The sequence below is a fragment of the Piliocolobus tephrosceles genome, chromosome 8 (assembly GCF_002776525.5).
Source record: "Piliocolobus tephrosceles isolate RC106 chromosome 8, ASM277652v3, whole genome shotgun sequence".
NCBI lineage: Eukaryota > Metazoa > Chordata > Mammalia > Primates > Cercopithecidae > Piliocolobus > Piliocolobus tephrosceles.
In genome coordinates this window covers 25450264-25469845 of record NC_045441.1, presented here as the reverse complement: position 1 = coordinate 25469845, position 19582 = coordinate 25450264, and the positions used below count along the sequence as shown (strand labels likewise).

At 41.8% G+C, this 19582-nt stretch overlaps 1 long non-coding RNA gene across 2 annotated transcripts in view; it reads right to left on the bottom strand.

Annotated features, from left to right (window-relative positions):
* LOC111520362 overlaps window positions 1-19582 on the bottom strand; it is a 105419-nt gene that overhangs the window by 85279 nt on the left and 558 nt on the right. The window lies entirely within an intron of this gene.

Genomic DNA, 19582 nt, shown 5'->3' with positions numbered 1-19582 from the left:
AAGAACTTAATCAAGTGTACATATTTTATAACTCGCTGTTTCACTTAACAATATGCTTTAATCCCTCTCCAGGTTATTGCCTGCCCTTCCACAGCATCATTTTTATAACTGAAAAATATTTTATTGTATGATTTTGTTATTTATTTACCCAATTCCCTATTGTTGTATTGTTGGAAATTTAGACTCTGTCCAATATTCTGCAATTTAAATGTTGCAGTAAAAGATATCTTTATAGTTGCTTGCTTTTCCAAAGGCAGGGTTATTGTAATTACCTATATTTTTTTAGTGCAATGGCAAAGAGCTTTGCTCATTCTGCTTACATCTAAGGGTATGGCTGTGATTATAGAAAAATACAATGGTCATAGTATCTACTGAGTCCTAAGGGATAAGGACCTGCATATTGAATCCAGAGCCCCTGCTGGAGCCCAAGTTCTCCTTCTACCCAAACCCTTTCCCCACATACTGCAATATCAGACTGATAATCTTGGATAATTAGTTAACATTTTATTCAATATTGCTTCTTCTTAAGGAATACTAAACAACAAAATGAGAGGAGGCATGCATTCATTTCTAATTCTTTCATATACTCACACCTACACACTACATAAATGGCTTTTTAAGACATGTAATGCATTTCATAAAAATATATAAAAATGCATAGGCATATGGATGTGTATCTGTACTGGATAGCTCATGCCATCTTCAATGTTCCTGTCCAAAAAATTCATAGGTCACTGTGTGTCTGTTGGTTCAGATCCAGAGCTCAAATCCATCTGTGATCAGCAAAGACAGATTACTTCTGCTGCTGGTAAGGACAGAGTAAGATCCTACCAGACTAAGCCTCCTGGACATACAAATTGTAAGCTTTGGACATAATACAAGCAGCATCTTGAAGACATTTGAGAGTGAGAAGAGCAGGCAGACCCAGGAGTGGGGTGGTCCATGCTCAGAGGAGGGAAGTTATAGGGACAGCTTTTCACTTACACTCAAGCGTAGTCAGAGCGGCCTGCAGGGTTGCAGGGCATTGGTGGAAAAATATGGAAAATATCACAATCTCTCTGGCCTGTGGAAGGGAAAGCTGAATCCAGGGCCACCATGGCTGCTGGGAAGAGAAAGGGAATGCAGGAAGGGAAAGAGTCTGAGGGAGGATTTCCAACTTCTGTCTGCTCTCAGCTCTGGCCGACCCCTAAGCCACATGCGCAGAGTGTAGACTAAAAGTTCAAATGATCACAAAATATTTTAGTTGAGTCAAAAGCAACCACCCAAAATAAACAGTTTGCAGTTAATTTTTTTTTCCTAATTGAGGCTAAATAATGGAACATAGAATCTCCATTACTTTATATTCATAATGTCCAGGATACAATGGAAAATTATCCAAGTTACAAGTGAACAAAAAGATGGAACACATTTTCACGAGAGAAGAAATATCAACTGAGACCAACCCTGAAATTATTTATATATTGTAATCAGCAGACAAATGTTATGAAGCAGTTATTTATAATTATGCTCAGTGGTGAAAAAAATATGTTAGCATTGAATGACAAGATAGAAAGTCTAGGCAGAGAAATAGAAAAGGTCAAAAGAATCAAATAAAAATTCTAGAACTGGGCCGGGCGCGGTGGCTCAAGCCTGTAATCCCAGCACTTTGGGAGGCCAAGATGGGCGGATCACGAGGTCAGGAGATCGAGACCATCCTGGCTAACACTGTGAAACCCCGTCTCTACTAAAAAATACAAAAAACTAGCCGGGCGAGGTGGCGGGCGCCTGTAGTCCCAGCTACTCGGGAGGCTGAGGCAGGAGAATGGCATAAACCCGGGAGGCGGAGCTTGCAGTGAGCTGAGATCCTCCGGCAACTGCACTCCAGCCTGGGGAACAGAGCGAGACTCCGTCTCAAAAAAAAAAAAAAAAAAATTCTAGAACTGAAAAATATGATATCTGAAATAAAAACTTCACTGGATGAGTTAACAGCAAAATGGAGAGTACAAAGGTTAGAGCAAATGTGCAGAAAAGAACATAGCCCATGTTGTGAAATCTGTCAGCCTCAGTTCCCTCTCAAGACAAAGCAACTTTTGTAAAACTGATTTACCAAAATCTAAGTGTAGTTATTACTAAGATCTTGGCAAATATTGTAGTGTGAACTTGTTTCTATTCATTCTTCCTCAAGGCTATATTGCTTTTCCATGTCTCTCTTCTTCCACAAATGAAGTTCCATTATCTCTAAAGTCCCCTTCCTTTTCTTGTATACATATTTAATTATGCCTGTCTCCCTTACTTGATAGTGAGGTCTGTGAGGGAGTGTGAAGGAAGAGAGAAAATCAGTATTTGAGTACCTGTGATGAAGCAAGCACTGCACTAGGAAATTCTCATCCTGTGCGTCATTTGGGTGTGCAGGAAACAAGTCCGATTTGTGCAGGAAACAAGTCCGATTCAATGCTTGGTATATTGCCTGGTTTTGTAGCTTTTAGGCAAACACAACCTGCTTCTTTCTTCTTTCAAACTGGTGCATTTTGTTGTAGGTATGCATATTTACATTTTCAAAATCATATGTTAACCAACTTGATACCAAAAGACAAAGTCTGAAATGAACAGGCTATTGATGTAATACAAAAGACACAGTGAAGTTGCTAAAGTGAAATTAGAATGTAGATGCCTACAAGCTCTCCAGGGAAATGCTGTAAACAACTATATGGAATTCTGTGAGTTAAAAAATCAGATAAGAGGGCCACCAGCAGAGGAATACATGCAAGTCAGAGAGGGCTCATCATTAACATGATTTAGTGCAGAATCCACTTTGGGGGAAAACACTTGGGGGAAAAAAGGAGGAATGAAAGGAAACCAATTGACATCATTCCAGTGTATCTTTTTATGGCTATTAAGATAATTCTGGTTGTACCTGAAGGGAATTCATTACATTAATTAATACTGCGGCTCAACTCATATTGTAATCTTCGCTTGCGCTTAAATTTGTTAATCCCAGGAAATGTACTAACCCTTTAGGTTTGGTTTAGGTTCTGCATTTAGTCCTGACTTCTCCAACCAAAGTAAACCCTTAGATCATCGATGGGCATCACTGCCCTTGGTTTACTGTCTTCCACCTTATGCTGGTGTTTGACCCCTTCTTGGTATTTTCTTTACGTCTCTCAACTGAAGGCAGAAGTGCTGCTCTGTTTATGGCTCTGAGTCTGTGTCCTGTTGTTGAATTGATTTCCTCCCTTGGGCTTAGACTTTCATTCTCTCCCTCTTCCAAAATACTTTTCTTCAGTAATTACTCCCTGCTCTCATTTTTCTCCAACCCTTCCCTCCACACTTCTCCCATTCTAATCTTCAATTCTCCCCATTCTGCCCAACACTCTTCACGCCAAACTGACCAATGAGCTCCTATTGCCAAATGATGGATGGGTTTTCCGTTCTTATTTTGCTTGACTTATTTGGCATTTAACAATTGAGCACATCCTCATTTTTAAAACCCTCTCTTACATTTGCTTCCACAAATTGCTGTCTCCTGGTTTTACCCCTCTTGCTCCAAAGCACATTCTTAGTTTTTTGCATGGAGTGCTTCTCCCCCATATCGCTGCCTTCCATATGTCTGTTCCACAGAGTTCCATCTCTGGGCCTTTGATCACTTGATCCTCTCTCTTTAGGACATCTCATTCACTCTTAGCTTTCCAATGACAACTCACATGCCGGGCACTGTCACATCTGTATCCTCAGGGCAGACGATTCTCTTGAGCTCCGAAGAGTAAATCTAAATTGCCTCATTTTATTTCTCCTCTGCCCAAACTTATTTCTCCACTTATATTTGATATCTTGGTGAATGCCACCTCCATTCACTCTTTTGCTCAGAAATTTTAGAATCACCCATATTTCTTCTGTCTACCCTAATTCCCACACTAAGTCAATCATCAAGTCCTGTAGATTTCCGAAATAGTTCTCAATCTTATCTACTCCTTTCTATCATTTCTTTTCCAGAGGCTGAATGACTGCAAAATGTTTCTTAGGTGGATTTCCTGCTTCTTAGTCTTGCCCTTTGTCCCATATACAGTCCCTGCTTGTTTGTTAGAATATGCATGTTTGAAATTAAGTCTGTCACCACTTAATGATGCTGTCCCATTAAGAGACAGATTCAGGAAAAAGTTAGATTCTGTTACATGGCCATTGATCGTCCTCCTAATCCAGCCCTGCCTTCCTCTCATGCTGGGGCAGACTCTTTGTTGGCCCCATATCTAGTCCACTCTTGATTCTCTCTTGGCATTGTCCAGCTAACAACTGCATTTCCCATAAGGTAAAGTGTGGCCTTACATGATGAAGTTTGCACCTTACTTGCTTGGAAGAAAATTGCTTGCCCCAGACTTCTTCACTTTCTATGCCCTTAAGCTGGAACACAAATGGCCATGGCCCATCCCTACCTGCAAAGGTAGAGGAACAACATGGCTCCCAAACATCACCATACAGCAAAGCTACCTGCCAACTTAGGCCTGCTGAATTGTTGCATGAGAGGGAAATAAAAAGCTATCTTATTTGGGCCACTATATTTTGGGGTCTTTTAATACTGTGCTCCAGCCTTTGCCCTAAATAGTAAACCTGCTTTTTCATTATGCCTTTGTTGTTCTCTTCTCCAGTTGGACTCTATGTCCCATCCATACCAGACAAGTTGCATTCTCCAAATGCTGTGTACCTTCTTGCTCTTCATGTTTATGCATGTGCTATTCCCTCTGCCTAGAGTGTGTTCCCATTTTTCTCTGCCTGAATAAATCCTATTCGTGCCTTAGGACTCCGCTGAGGCATCAACTTCCATTTGAATCATTTTCTAACATACCCCTCGACCAACAGCACACACATACACTCCTCTCTGCTCCCACAGCATCCTCACAAATTCCTTTGATCACTGGTTTACCTATGTGTCTTCCCTTTGTGAGCATCTTGATGGCAAGAGCTATCTTTTATCTCTGACAAACAGTTGGGGTTCAACAAATGTGTAACAAGTGAAGACTCAGAGAAGCTCTTGATGTTCCAAGTTTCCCTACAGGAAGTCTGTGTGTATCTGTGAATATGTGTATGAGTGTCTGGAGTGTAGCCATCTTAACTGAAGCACAAGCACCAAGAGCCTAAAGAGCCAGAGCTACATGTGTAGCCAGCATCTTTAGAGAGTACTAAGTGGCCAAGCTGGGGTTAGGGGTTCAAATGCCAAGTCCAGGGATCAGGAACTAGGCAGAAACTAGAAAGGGCAGGAGTAGGGTAACCAGGACAGTTTTGTGGTAGGCAGAATAATGGTCCAGTATAGATGTCCATGTCCTAATCCTGGGAACCTTTGGAAAAGTTAGGCTATGGGGCAAAGAACATTAATGGTGCAGATGGAATTAAGGTTACTAATCAGCTGACCTTAAAATAAAAAGATTATGCTGGGTTATCCCAATAGCCCTAGCGCAATCACAAGGGATTGTGACAGAAATGGAAGGTGGAGAAATAAGCTTGGGCAGAAGATGAAGACAGAAGACGGAGAAGCAGAGAGAAGGCAGTGTGAAAAGGACTCAGCCTGACATCGCTGGCTTTAATGATGGAAGGAGTGGAAGGAGGCCACAAGCCAACGAATGGGGCATCTTCTTCAAGCTAGAAAAGGTAAGGAAATGGATTCTTCCCAGCACTGAAATGGACATAGCTAACCTCTTAATGTTAGCCCAGTGAAATCCATTTTGAACTTCCGGCCTCTGAACATAAGATAACAAATGTGTGTTTTCTAAGCCATGAGATTCATGATAATGTGGTGCAGCAGCAATAGGAAGCACTGGCAGTATTATCAACTGAACACACTTGGAAAAGTTAGTGAATGTCCCTAAACCTCAGTCTCTGCCTATAATATACAAATAAAAGTCACTCCCTGGTGGTGAGGATTAAAGTAGATCATTGATATAAAAAGTTGGCAAAGTGTTTGACACGTACTGAGTGTTCCATAAAGGGTTGTTATCCTTAGTAATGATATCATCATCAGAATCATCATTACTGTTATTGTTTACTAATTTTCCTGGTACATCTGGGATAGAGAGGAAGAAAGAGATAGACAAAGAGATAGAAAGTAAAATAATAAAAGCCTGCTTTGGAAACCTGCAGGCATATTTGGTTTTAGCGCTTTTGCAATGTGTCTTCTCAATTCACAGAGTGTCTTTCATTTCCTTTTGCTTTCTCTCTTGGTTTAGGTAGAAATATCTATTTTAAATTTAGTCATTTCAAAGTCTCCTTGGCATCACATAAATGTCGCACCATTAAATATATATTCAATGAGTGCTCAAGCAGGCTGACTTCCTCGCCAAGAAATGGAGCACTGGAGGTGGGCAGGTGAGGCACGACAGACACCACACCTGCCCGTAGACTCTGCTGTCCTTACCTATGAGGATTACATTTTCTGAGCTCCAAATGAGGATGTGTGGTCTGACAAACATTTTTTCTCCTGCATTTTAATTTGTTTGTCTGAAAAAGCTGTCACAGACATTAAATTAAATCTCATGAAATTCAGTGAATAAGCTTTACTGTGAAGAGTAAAACTCATGCAAAAATTCAGAAAAAAATATCAGTTTTTATAATATTTAAATTTGAATTACTTGCTACTGTCTAGAGTGCAAGGTTTGGTTGACACAGTGGTGGGTTTTTGCTTTGCTTTGCTTTGCACTTCTCTGGTCAGGTGGTCCCTTCTTCAACTCTTTTCCTCTGAGGCAAGCTTTCTCCATTCAAATCAGAATCCCACCTTCCCATTGAAGAAACAGGTATGTGATACTGAGCTCGGCCAGTGATTAGTCCCATGAATGGCACACAATCCAAATGGCACGCAGACAGATGAAAAACATGACTTTCTCTCCTCTTGAATAGCAAGTAGTGGAGATGTATGTAGAACCTGTTGCCTGCCATGCTAGCTACCACAAAAAGGAAAGGCATCTGCAGGAAGTGAAGGAGGCCAGAAACCAGAAGGAAGCAGGGCTGAGAAATGGAGAGGAGAAAAAAACCCTAATGACACTTTGGAGCCCTCAATCCCAGCTTCACCTGGCATCACTCACTGCCTCATCCGGCTCCGCACATGAGCTGATAAATCTTTTTTGAGTGGGATTTCTGTCACTTGAAATGGAAAAATGGAAAGAGCCCTGGCTAATACACAGAGTCATTGCAAAAATATTGTCAAAAGGAGACCTTGGAAGGAACGAGCCCAGAGGTGAGGAAAACAGGCACAGGAAGAGGGAAGAGTGGACAGAGGAGGCAGGACCCCAGGGTTAATGTCCCAGCTCTGCCCTTACCAACAGCAGGGCCATTAGTGATGCTGCAGCATTTTAGTCTGATGGTCTTCAGCGGGGAAGACTGTGCTCCTGCCACCATACAGAACACGGGGAGCTGTGAGAGGCTCACCTGGGATAGTAAATGTGAGCACTCTTTGTATTAAAAATGTTAAGTGCTTACAGATGACATTTATTACATGGAAAGCAGCACATTTTAAAAAGACTATGATGGAAACACAGACTAGAAATGAAAAGGTAGGATTTAAGTAGCTGAAATCTTAAGAGAGGTATATGGAAATCAGTTAATGATTAGATCTCCTTTAAAGAATCTAAAGGGCAGACTTTCTGCTGAATGTCAGTGGCTTGAGTAAAAATACATGCAAAATAAAACATGGAAAAACTAGAAAACAATTATGAGACTGTATATCTGATAGGAATGGGAAGAGAGAAAAGAGAGGGAAACCAACATTTTGCAAGGTGTCTGCTGTATCTGAGATCTCAGGTATCATATATACTATCTCACTTTATCCATGAAGCAACACTACAAGAGTCAGGTATTACTGTCCTTATCATATGTTTGAGGAAAATAAGTCTCAGAGCTTACATTCAAGCTCAGGTCTTATGATTCTATAAGCAAATCACTAGACTACACCGATGCCCAGATAATACATTTGAAACGAGTTTGGGGGTTAGATGGAGATATGCTTAGTTTGCTTTCCAGATTATAAGAACCAATCAGTCAATATTTTAAAGAAGGCTAGAGTTTACTTAAATAAAAAAATTTAGTTGTGAATGGTTTTCTGCTGGATTGAAGGTCTAGTGCTTTTAATAGCCCCTAAAAATGTGTTTATCTTTACCTCAGTGTCAAGAATTATGAAGGGTCTGGGAATTTACCCTACTTAGAAGCCAATAAGCTAGCCTGTTACTATTTTATCAATGTTAGTAGAAGACATAAGACTCCTGAGCCAGAGACAAAGGACTTATTACTCATGGCAAAAGAAGTAACCACAATTTCATGTTGGTTTGTATCTGTTAGTTCCCCACACCCACTCCCCAAAGTCCCATGAGAGTAACAGAGAGAGCCTGTGGGGTGCCCGAATATGCCATGGGTTGCATTACAGTAGGGGAACACTGAAATTAGAGGATTCATTGCTTTTATTGTGAGTGGAAGCAAGCCTGTTCTTTGTCTGGGGTAAGATGTTGTCTTAGTCCATTTGTGTTACTATAATGAAATACCTGAGGCTGGGTAATTTATTTTTTAAAAATAGGTTTATCTGGCTCACAGTTCTTCAGCCTGTACAAGAAGGCTGGCACCAGCATCTGCTTCTGGGGAGGGCCTCAGGAAGCTTCCATTCATGGTGGGAGGTAAAGGGGAGCCAGCATGTACAGAGGTCATATGGTCAGAGAGGAAGCAAGTGGGGAGGCGGGTGCTATGCTGTTTTTAACAATCAGCTCGTGGGGGAAGTTCCACAGGAACAAGAGCAAGAACTCACTCATTACCATGAGAATGCCCCCAAGCCATTTATGAGAGATCTGCCCTCACGACCCAAATACATCCCACTAGGACCCACCTTCAGTATTGGGGATCAAATTTCAACATGAAATTTGAAGGGGTAAACATCCAAACTATAGCAGATGCTGTCTCATTTCTCAAAATTTCCTGCTGTAAACACAACTCTGAGAAATGGCCTAGGTAAGTAGTGGTCAGACCCTTGCATTGTTGACATGCCCAGTAGGAATGCAGAGGGAGGCTTGGGGCCATGGTAGATTGCCTCTCCCAGTACCGGAGTCCTTCCTTTGGCAACACTGAGCTCTTGAGGCCTTCTTGTTCTCTTCAACTACAATTTCATTCCTTTGCTCTCTACTGGAACCATCCTTGCACCGATTTCTTATAGCTGTTTCTCTTTATATTTGCAGATATCTCTCACTTTATTCCCAAAGTTCTTAGAAACGCTTTCTTCATGCCTCCCCCACAGCACCAGCATGATACCTTTGTGATGTATTAACTTGGCTGGGCTGGACTATAGCCCCAGAATTCCCTTTCTGGTATATTTGCAGTCAAGGCAGGCTACAAAGCATATTCTTTCACGGACGAGGAGGACAGAAGGGAGGAAGCAGTTGTTTTTCCATGTTGTCCCAGTTCTGCAATCAAACACTGATCTAGATGCTACTGTGAAGGGATTTTACAGATAGAAAGTACCTAATCAGTTGACTTTAAGTTCATCAGAAGGGAGATTATTCAAAACAGACCTGTATCAATCAATTGGAAGCCCTTTAAAAGAGGGCTTAGGTCTTTCCTGGGCGAAAGGCTGCACCCAGCTGCTGGCTCTGCAGGTGCCCTCCATTCCCCTTGGATCTTCCATCTGGACTGACTGCCTGGGGATAGCACTTCCACCCTGTGCATATGGGATTCCAGCCTGCTGGTGGTTCATCCTTCCTGTCTACCTGCCCTATGGACTCTGGGCTTGCCAAACCCCTTCCCACAATGTGCAAGCCAATTTAATGTTTATAATGAACATGCATAATCAAAATACATACCCTATTGGATTTGCTTCTCTGATTGAATCCTGACGAATTCATGCTGAGACTTAATGGAAAGTGTTCATTTGATGAGACTGAGACCTTCCTGTCAATCCAACAATATTCTCCGTCTTCATTCTGCATGACCCCTCTATTAACATCTTCTCTTTAAACCACTTTTCCCTTGGAATTGGAAGTACCCTTCAGACTATCTTCTAGCGACTCCTCCTTCCCTCTCTGTCTCTCTTTCCTTTTATGCTTCCTCTTCTATTTCTTTAATTTTTTTTTAGACAGAGTCTCACTCTGTTGCCCAGGCTGGAGTGCAGTGGCATGATCTTGGCTCACTGCAGCCTCTGTCTCTGCGTTGAAGCGATTCTCCTGCCTCAGCCTCCTGAGTAGCTGGGGCTACAGGTGTGTGCCACCACACCCTGCTAATTTTTGTATTTTTAGTAGAGAAGCAGTTTCACCATGTTGGCCAGGATGGTCTTGATCTCCTGAACTCATGAGCTACCCACCTCGGCCTCCCAAAATGCTGGGATTACAGGCATGAGCCACCACATCCAGCCTATTTCTTTAATTTTGGTTATTTCCCCAAGAGTATTATTGCCACGTATTATATCTCTTTCTCTTCTCATACAAATGCTTCGCAATCCTCCTAGTGTATACTTTTCATTTTTACCGTCTTTGAGTCTCTTAGTGTAGCTCTTTCCCAGCCCAGTTAATTAAAAGTGCCTCAAAATGGATACAAGGCCCAAGGCTGTTTGAATCTTATGTTCCTCGTACCCTGGCAAAACTGCCTTCATTATCATCATCATCATCATCATCACCATTAGTTGAGCCTTGATAGGCACTACATACTATTTAAGGTACTTTATGAACATTGTCTCCTTTAATCCTTACAATATTCTTATGAAGTAGACAGTATGATTCCCATTTTTCTCATGAGAAAACTGAGAATTGTGGAAAGACTATCTAACTTGCCTTAGGCCCCACAGCTAGTAGATGCCAAAGTTAGGATGTTTATACTTCACCCAAGCTCCAACCAACTGGCTATATTGCTTTTGTCAGAAGACATGAGCAGTAAGAACACAATCAGTGAAGGTCATTTAAATTCACAGGATCTAACCAAGAAAGGCAGAGCTGAACAGGTAGCTGCAGCTTAAAAGTTAACAGTAACCCTCAGGTGACTATTGAAACCACTGCAGCCATAGGTCTATCCTAGCTGGTATGATCACAAGTTTCACTTGCCCTTGATTCCTGATGCAGCTTTGCAGAGTTTCTGGATACCCTTCTGTACCCTTAGACAAAGGACAGCCAAGTCTTTGCCTTGCTAAGCTGTTTGCCTCCAACGATGAACAACAGCCCTACTACCAAATCATATTGTTGCTTTGCTGATACTGTTTCACCACTGCTGACCCCATGACTTTGACACTATTGAAGCTCAATCACACTATGTCTGACAGGCACCATATCTGACACATCCAATAGGCCAGGGGATTTGATGATCGTTTCTGCTAATGTCAAACCAGCGCAGTGCTATTGCAGAATCATGGTGCTTAAAACATCCTGCAATAGAGAGCAGTAAAATATTGTTACAAATAGAGGGAAAAAATTGCCTTATTCCCAAACAAGAATTTTTGGCAACTGTTTTGTCTTGACTAAAGCCTGTAGGTTCTTGGCATGGTGTTTATTTTATGGGCCAATCCTCAAACCCTGATGTGGCTGTGAATAAAAATTATATAGAAATAAAGAACAAATTACAGATATGGCTATAAAAGCCTTGATTCCAAAAGAAATTTGCCACTATGGGAGAACATCTTGGCTGACTCTTCTCTTGGAAGAGTAGGAATAGGGTAATTATGTACTAACTAATGAAACTTTTGTCCTCTGCTTCTCTGAAGAAATTCTTGTTGATAAATTTACAGTTAATCATCTCCTTTATGTTACATTGATGGCTTCAGTTTGTTTAAACATTTATTTAGTTGGTTATGAACTTATTATAAAGCTGGTTTGACAAGTTCACTGTATCAATTACCCCAGCCAGTAGAGTAACCACCACTCCTTTGTCAGTTTGATGCCAAGAAGAATCCCAAAGTGGCAGGGAAGTAGGCTCAGCTCCCAGTTTAATTGAACACTGACTTTGTCTACTGGTAGAACATTCCTTCCTATGGCAGAAATCTTGAGATTCTTGGAATAACACCAAACATTACTGAAGCCACTCTCATGACACATGCTTGTAAGGGATTGTCATCAGGCCATTCCACTGATCTATCAAGCCATCTGCTTCTGGGTGACTGGAGAGAGTAGCGAATGTCAAAGGCAAGAGTCCATTACCACATCTTTGCCAGCAAATAAGAACCTTAGAAGGTGGTAACATTTTGTGAGATACAGTATCAAAGGACACAGTATTTGTAGGTCTACAAATGAGAATGCTGGCAGAAGAATTCTGAGAAAGAAAGGCAAATGTGTATCTAGGATATGCATCTATTCCTGTGAGGATGAATCACTGCCTATTTCATGGAATGGGGCTTTGTTAGGGACTCAAAGTTGGCCTTTGCTGTTGGAACGCTGGGCAGTCAGTAGTGGCTGTAGCCAAATCAGTCCACTGACTTGTCCCTGTGGTCACTCTGTATGTCAGCTTATTGAACAAGCACCAATGTGGCCAAGAAAGGAGGCTGGCTGACAGCCACCTTTCCCACCTGTTTATTGAGAACTTTTGCCAATCAATAGCTGAGAACCAGGTGCCAAGAATGGATATTAATTTGCTGCCATAAAGATACCACATCCCAAACCTCAGCTGTGATTGCCATACCCACCTGATTAAGTCTGGGACAATCCATAATTACTCTCTAAGACCCATCTGGCTTTTGCACTGGCCAAAGAAAGACTAGTTAAATGGAGGTGTGATAGGAATAATCGACGTCTCCCAAGACTCTGATGGTGGTCTTTATATTTGCAGTTCCTCTAGAGATGCCATTTTGCTTTGGGTTTATTATTTTGGGGTTTCCACTTGGTTCCTCTTATGGACATAATCCCGTAGAGAGCTAATGTGAGTCTGCCAGCCACTTGAGCCTATTGGTTCTCACTATAGTTTTGGGGAGAAAAAAAGGAATAAGAACTAGGTAAAAAGATACGCTTTTGCATACAATGGATTACCAGTGTCTTATCTCTTTCCCTCTCCTCCCAAGGTTATCTGTGCATTCCTCAAATATCGGCAACCCAATCACAGAATCTCATTTTGAGAGGCTGTACCCTGAGGCCACTACTCTCCATGTTAATTACTATGTAAATCAAGATTCCAGCAGAAAACAGATAGTACATCCAAATGAGGTAATTGGAGAGTGCAATAAAGGGACTTTTTACAAAGGTATGGGAAGACTTAATGGAAACCAAGAAGAGGTAGGGAAGCACATGGTATTAGCAATGGTGGGGAGCATTAATTTGAACCCAAGGGGAGGGAACAGCTATTGGAACCCAGAAAGAGCTGTAACCTTCAGTGAGGATTATAACCACTGCTAACCTGTGGCCTAACAAGAAAGGAGCTTGATGGCAGAGGCTCTCTTTTGCTAGAATTAATACTCTCACCTCAATGTGCTACTAAAGTTCTACCAGTGTAATCCATTGGCTCAACCCAATGGGAAGCCAGAGGCCCAGAACAGGAGGGCTCATGGTGCAGCCTGTATAGACCATCATCCCAGGAAAATGGACCTGGAGGGGCTAGTGGAGATGCTCCAGTACATCATTCCCACCAAGAGGTCCACCCATCCTGAGCATTCTAATATAATCAACACATTGCCAGACCCCAGCCCTTCCCATCCCCCTTATTCTGTTCTACTTTTCCACCATGGCACTCATCACTGGCAATATGCAATTTACCTATATTTATGTTATGATATGTTCTCTATCTCTCGGCTAGAGAGTAAACCCTCCTGGCATAGGCATCGTCACCTGTTTTACTTTCAGACATACCCAAATTACCTAGAACAGTGCCTGGTACAAATGAGCTGTTCAATAAAAATACACATTTATAGATGAAAATAATGAATTGTGGATAATAGGAGAGACATAAGAGAATAATGCAAACCTAATTGCTGATATGCTAGTGATGAGTCTCTAATTTTCTAGATGCCCTAAGAGTGAGAAAAAGCCCAGGTATAGAAAGAGGAGAGGAAGAGGGAGGCATCAGGACAGATTTAATTTATGTCAGCAAAGGAGAGAGACACAGTGAAGACTTTGTTTGGTTTTTATGTCTAGTGAATCTCAAGAAAGTATTGCTGGAATACTTAACCTGAGGATTTTCTAAGGAAATCTGACCAACACTTGAAGTGGCTCACAGTCTAGTCAAGTTATCCTGAATACTCTCACCCCCACATTCTTCCCCTACCCACTTTGCTTAGTATCTCCTTCCCCTTCATTTAGCTCATAGTATTGCAGTGGAAGCATGGGGAAATGAATGGATCTGAGGTTAACTGGAAAGAACCTTCACTTCTTTAACTTCCTACATCTCCTCCCCCTTCCCTAATGCATTTATGCCATTAAAAAAATAACATCAGTTAAAAAATGACATCTGTTAAAAAAAAAAATAGCCCAGGTGGGGCAAGCACCTTGCAGCAAGGTTAAGGGCACCTGCTGCTCTTGCCTGCCTGGCAGACCTTTCTCCTTCATTTGGTGACAACACTACATTTTACCTGGGAGGTGTTTTGCACTGAATTGTACCTACAATGTGTATATTGAAGCCCTAATCCTCAATGGGGCTGTATTTGGAGATAGAGCCTTTAAAGAAGTAATTAAGGTAAAATGAGGTCATAAGGCTGGACCCCTAATCCAACATGATGAGTGTTCATGTAGGAAAAGGAAGAGCCCTAAGGATGTGCACACAGCAAGGAAAGACCATGTGAGGCCAGCAAGAAGGTGGCTGTTTGCAAATCAAAGGAGAGACCTCAAGAGAAAATCCACCTCCCAACACTTTGATCTTGGGCTTTCAGCCTCTAGAACTGTGAGAAAGTAAATGTCTGTTGAGAAAACACATGCCTTTTGAGAAAATAAATACCCATTAATAAAACAGATGTCTATTGTTTAGGCCACCTAGACTATGTGCTATCAGTGTGTTTTGTGATACCAATCCTAGCAGACTAAAACAGGGACATTAAACTTTCCCCATTAATCATAGCATGAGAAAATCAAATATGCCACTCTCCAGCTGAGACATCTCCAAGCCAAGTCCACCACTCTACCCACCTAGACCAATTCTCTTTCTCTCTCTGTCCAGGGAATTTTAATTCCAGGAGAGATGTGTGGCAGGTATTGCAATGGCACTGTCAAAAGTGACCATCCTCAAGTTCTTCCTCTTAAATCCACAGGAGATGTTCTTCTCCTGCACTTTAAAATTCTTTAAAAATTCTGGTTGGTAGCTTTTCTTCCAACTCAGTGAGCTTCCCGACTCCTGTGGTAATGTTTTCTTTCTTTCCTTTTTCTTTCTTTCTTTCTTCCTTTTTTCTTTCTCCTTTCAGAGTCATTTAGAATACCAATAATAATTTACACGTGATTTTCAAGCAGGCTAAAACTGGAAAAGCATTCCTGCCAGAATCTAACTTCTCTCCAGGAATTAAATCCATTTTATACTTTCATTCAAACTCAGTTTCCATAGATAGAGCATGGTTTGAGTGACAGATCTTGGAAGATGAGCCAGTGTGTAAAAAGGAATACAAGAGGGAAACACATCGATCTGAATTAACCTTCTGGTTAAGCTGCCAGTAACTGCTGTGGCACAAGACAGGAGTAGGGCTTTAGAGACCAAAATATAGTTTGGGACAGACCAGACCATATTCCAGGTAATACAGACTAAGGCTTTCACCAGTTCTTTGATAGAATTAGTATCAACACCCTGTGGATAGTCTTTAGGGAATGTTGAATACAATGGCATCTAAGGTAGCAGTATCATAACTGGTTATGATTTTCATTCCTGGTTATGATCCAATAATTCAAAATCCACCCAGATAATGTAAGATCTATATGTGTCCTATCTGACTATTGTTGTCAAAATTCTGGTGGAGAAAATCAGGCCGGCAGGATTGGCTATCCAAATGTAGTTTATTTCTGTCTCGGAGTGGTCCACCATTGGGGCTGGCTTCACAGGCAAGTGACCTATGCAGTCACCCAGGGCTAGCCTCAGAAGGGCCCCACACCTTGTCCAGTGCTGTGCCATAGCCATCCTGAAACTTCTAATTTTTTTTGAGTTTGCGTTTTGTAAATGAAGTCCAGTGGGGCAATAGAGCATGGGCAATGAGCAGAACAGACTTTTATCTTGTGCATGCTCCTGGTCCTCACCACCCCATTTACCTCTGAGAAGCACCATGAGTATGGAATCCTGGTTGGCCCACATGCATTGGAGTTCAGCAGGAGTCAAAGGGAGTTCAAGGTCAGTGTGTTATGTCTACAATTGAGTGAGTCGGGGGCCTGAGCAGTCCTGAAGGCTGTGCTTTCTGTTCCAGCCAGAGCTTTCTTCACATGCAGAAAGGAGGTAGTGGTATCCTGAAAAACATGAATGACCAAGGAATCCTGCCATAGCCTTTCTTATTTTTGTTAGCTCCCTGTAGTCGCCAACCATGTACTGAAAATGATGGCATAGAAGAAAAGGGAAAGGTAGGCAATTTGATATCTTTCCTTTAAGTCCTTCCTTCCTCATCAGTAAGCCAAAGGCAGAGTGTATTGGTAGAAGGTGTGCACATAAAGAAGTGAAATAAAGAGTAAGGGTTTTGTTTTTGTTTTTGTTCAGCATTTTCACTCTTTTGGAGAGAATAAACATTTATGAATGTATGAAATATGAAATAGGAATTGTGTGGCTTTTTTGATTTCATATAAGAGTTAAGTGCTCTTATATTTGCATTTAAACCTTATAATTGCATTTGAAATTATATTGCACAATACTAATGTGAACGAGAAAATTCAAGCTAATAATTTAAGAGTTTAATTTTTCTTTCCTTCGAATAATATTAAACAAACAGATAACAAACATCATGACAAGGCCAGAGAGAAACCACAGAAGAAAGAGAAATGAGATCTGTATTTTAGTTAGTACCCTGGATGGAATTTTTTCCTGTTATTTGAACAAGGGCTCCTACATTTTCATCTGGCACTGAGCCCTGCAAATTATGAAGCCAGCCCTTCCCACAAGTGCATGAAGCATCAGTTCATGTGGCTTTGGGACATTTTGGTTGCAGTATGACGGGGGCAGAAGTGGACACTGAGAAGGACTTGTATGAACATCATGAAGTGAGACACAGGGCATTAAAAAACAGTCTGGAAGGAAGGTGGTGGCTGTAGCTAGTTTTCTTTAGCAGCTCACTTTGTGCAGCCTGCAAGGAACAACAGAGACAGCATCCTTAAACAAGGGATGCTTTGTGTAAAGAGGCAGGTTCCTCCCTTTAAACTGCTCAGATAAGAGCAATTGCAAGCTGAGAATTGATGTTATAGAAAGGCTCTTTTCTCTTATAATCACTGATAACCTTCTGTCTATTACTTGAGATCAATACTGGGATATATTTGTGCAGAAAAGCTGAGAGCTTGCTCTCAGAAAACCCAGGGAACAGTGTAATAGATCAATTGATTTGTCAAGCACAGGCAGACAGAAACAATTTCCTTGGCTAGACTTAGTTAATGCAGATGGCTGGTTTCTTTACCTTATAATACACCTCACACTGGCCATGGATCATGTTCCCAGGAGGATGTCACTATTTCCCTGGAAGGCTCTAGATTCTTTTTCTAGGTATTTTGAAAGAGGAAATAAAACAGCACAGCAAGAGCCTGAGGAAGCCATTAGTGGGAGGTGGGTGTACCTGGGAGAACAGTTAGGTTAGTAACATGCCTGCTGGTAGTCATGTTAAAACCAGTCCTGCCTCCATTTTCTGTGTCCAGTCACCAATAGTGCGCATGAAGCTCCTGGAGGAAGGAAGACAAAGAACTTGCCAACTGAATACTAATTTTTGATACCTGGAATGTCAGCTCCAAGTTTCTGTCTGATCGACAGCAATGGCAAGCTGTCCGGAAGCACAAGATGATGCCAAGCACTGTAACTTAAAGACTTAACCAGGCTACAGCCTGATGACCCTACTCCACACTTCTTCTCCCCTGCACCCACTCTATGCCTTATCTTAATACTTTGAAGGCAGGGAATTGAAGAGGAAAGACAGTTGCCCCTCACCACTCCCCTGGCCAGTATACAAATATTCATTGCACTCTTCACATTAAAATGCTCCAACCATGGCTAGACCTATACAAGAGAGATGGCTTGAGTGCTAGACTAAAGGCATTTCATTGGTAACTTCTCTGTTTTTGGAACACTCTGACAACCCTAAAGTAGCTTTTAATTCCCTGCTGACACCATAGCATTCTTCCCTTCATGGCTTTATTGATGCTTTTCCCTCTGCTGGGATGCCTTCCCTACTTCACTGGCTGGTATTCATTGATCCCATTTCCTCTTCTTCTGGGCTACACAGGAAAGACTACATTTCCCAGCCTCCTTTGCTATTGGTGTAGCCATGTGACTGAGTTCTAGCCCATAGGATGTGAGCAGAAGTGACGCAGGCCACTTCTAGGCTTGACCTATAAGAACCTCCTACACAAGATCTTCCAACCTCCTACACAAGATCTTCTTTACCTTCTACAGACTACAGCAGAGGACCACAGCAACTCGGAGAGTCATGGAATAAGGGTGGTGGGGCCGTAGGAAGGCAGTGGCCCAGGTTCTTTAATCACCACTTGGGAGAGCAACACCTGCTGATGATCAGGACCACCTATCTGGGACTCTACCCCAGTGACAAATAAACTTTTATTATGTGTAGGAGTTATCTGTTTCAGCAGCCAGTGTTCCTATGACTAGCAGAACTGACTTTTAATAATATTGCCCCTCTTTCTAGGAATCATGACACAATTGCAACCCAGGTGTTTACTACTCAGAGTCCTCTAGCCAGCTGGAGGCTCCCTGTTCCTTGATATTTAATTTTAAAGGCTGGAATTCCCTTATACTCAGGGGACCTTTCAGAGCTCTCCCTCTCCCACCTCCATCCCCACTAATATCCCCTGGGGCTTCTGAAAGACATTTCTCCTAGTCTTATCTTGCTCTGACACCACACGAGTTAGAAAGGATATGATAGGGTTGTTAGAGCAACATTGCCTTTTTTCTGTGTTGGAAGCAAGTCTTAGTTTGAATGGGAAGTGTGGTTTGTTGGGGCCATCAGTGACTTGCTTATTCCCTGGTAGACCCAATGCATTCTCTTTGTACTTGTTACCAGGGCAGCTCTGAAGAAATAACTGGGAAAGTTTTTTGGTTTTTTTGTTTTTTTTCTTTTTTCTTACTGTTTTTTCTTAGTCCCTTAATTTACAGGCACAGCTGCTTAAAGAAACTGAATGGCCTGAGATGGCACCAGAGCTTCTTGACCCCTGATCAGATACCAGAGGGAACTAACACCCCCAAACTGGCACAAACAGGAATAGATGACCCCTAGTTGCCTTTGGGTCATGAACATATCATAATAATGTTAAAATTCCCTCCCCTAAAAGAAAATCTCTATCATATTGTGTACATGTGATGTATGAAGACATTTTTATAAATTGAGTTTGTGTGTCTGGAGTCCCACCCTCCACATGCTAACATGCCTCTCCCTCCCTGTCCCCAGTCCTTCACAACCCCACGCCTCTTGTTGTTTAGGTAGAAGGTGCATTTAGAGCAAGAGCTCACATTCTTCATTCTCTGGCCAGTGAATGAAACCTGACTGCCTTTTCCAGTTGGATATTCTTTCTTTGAGACC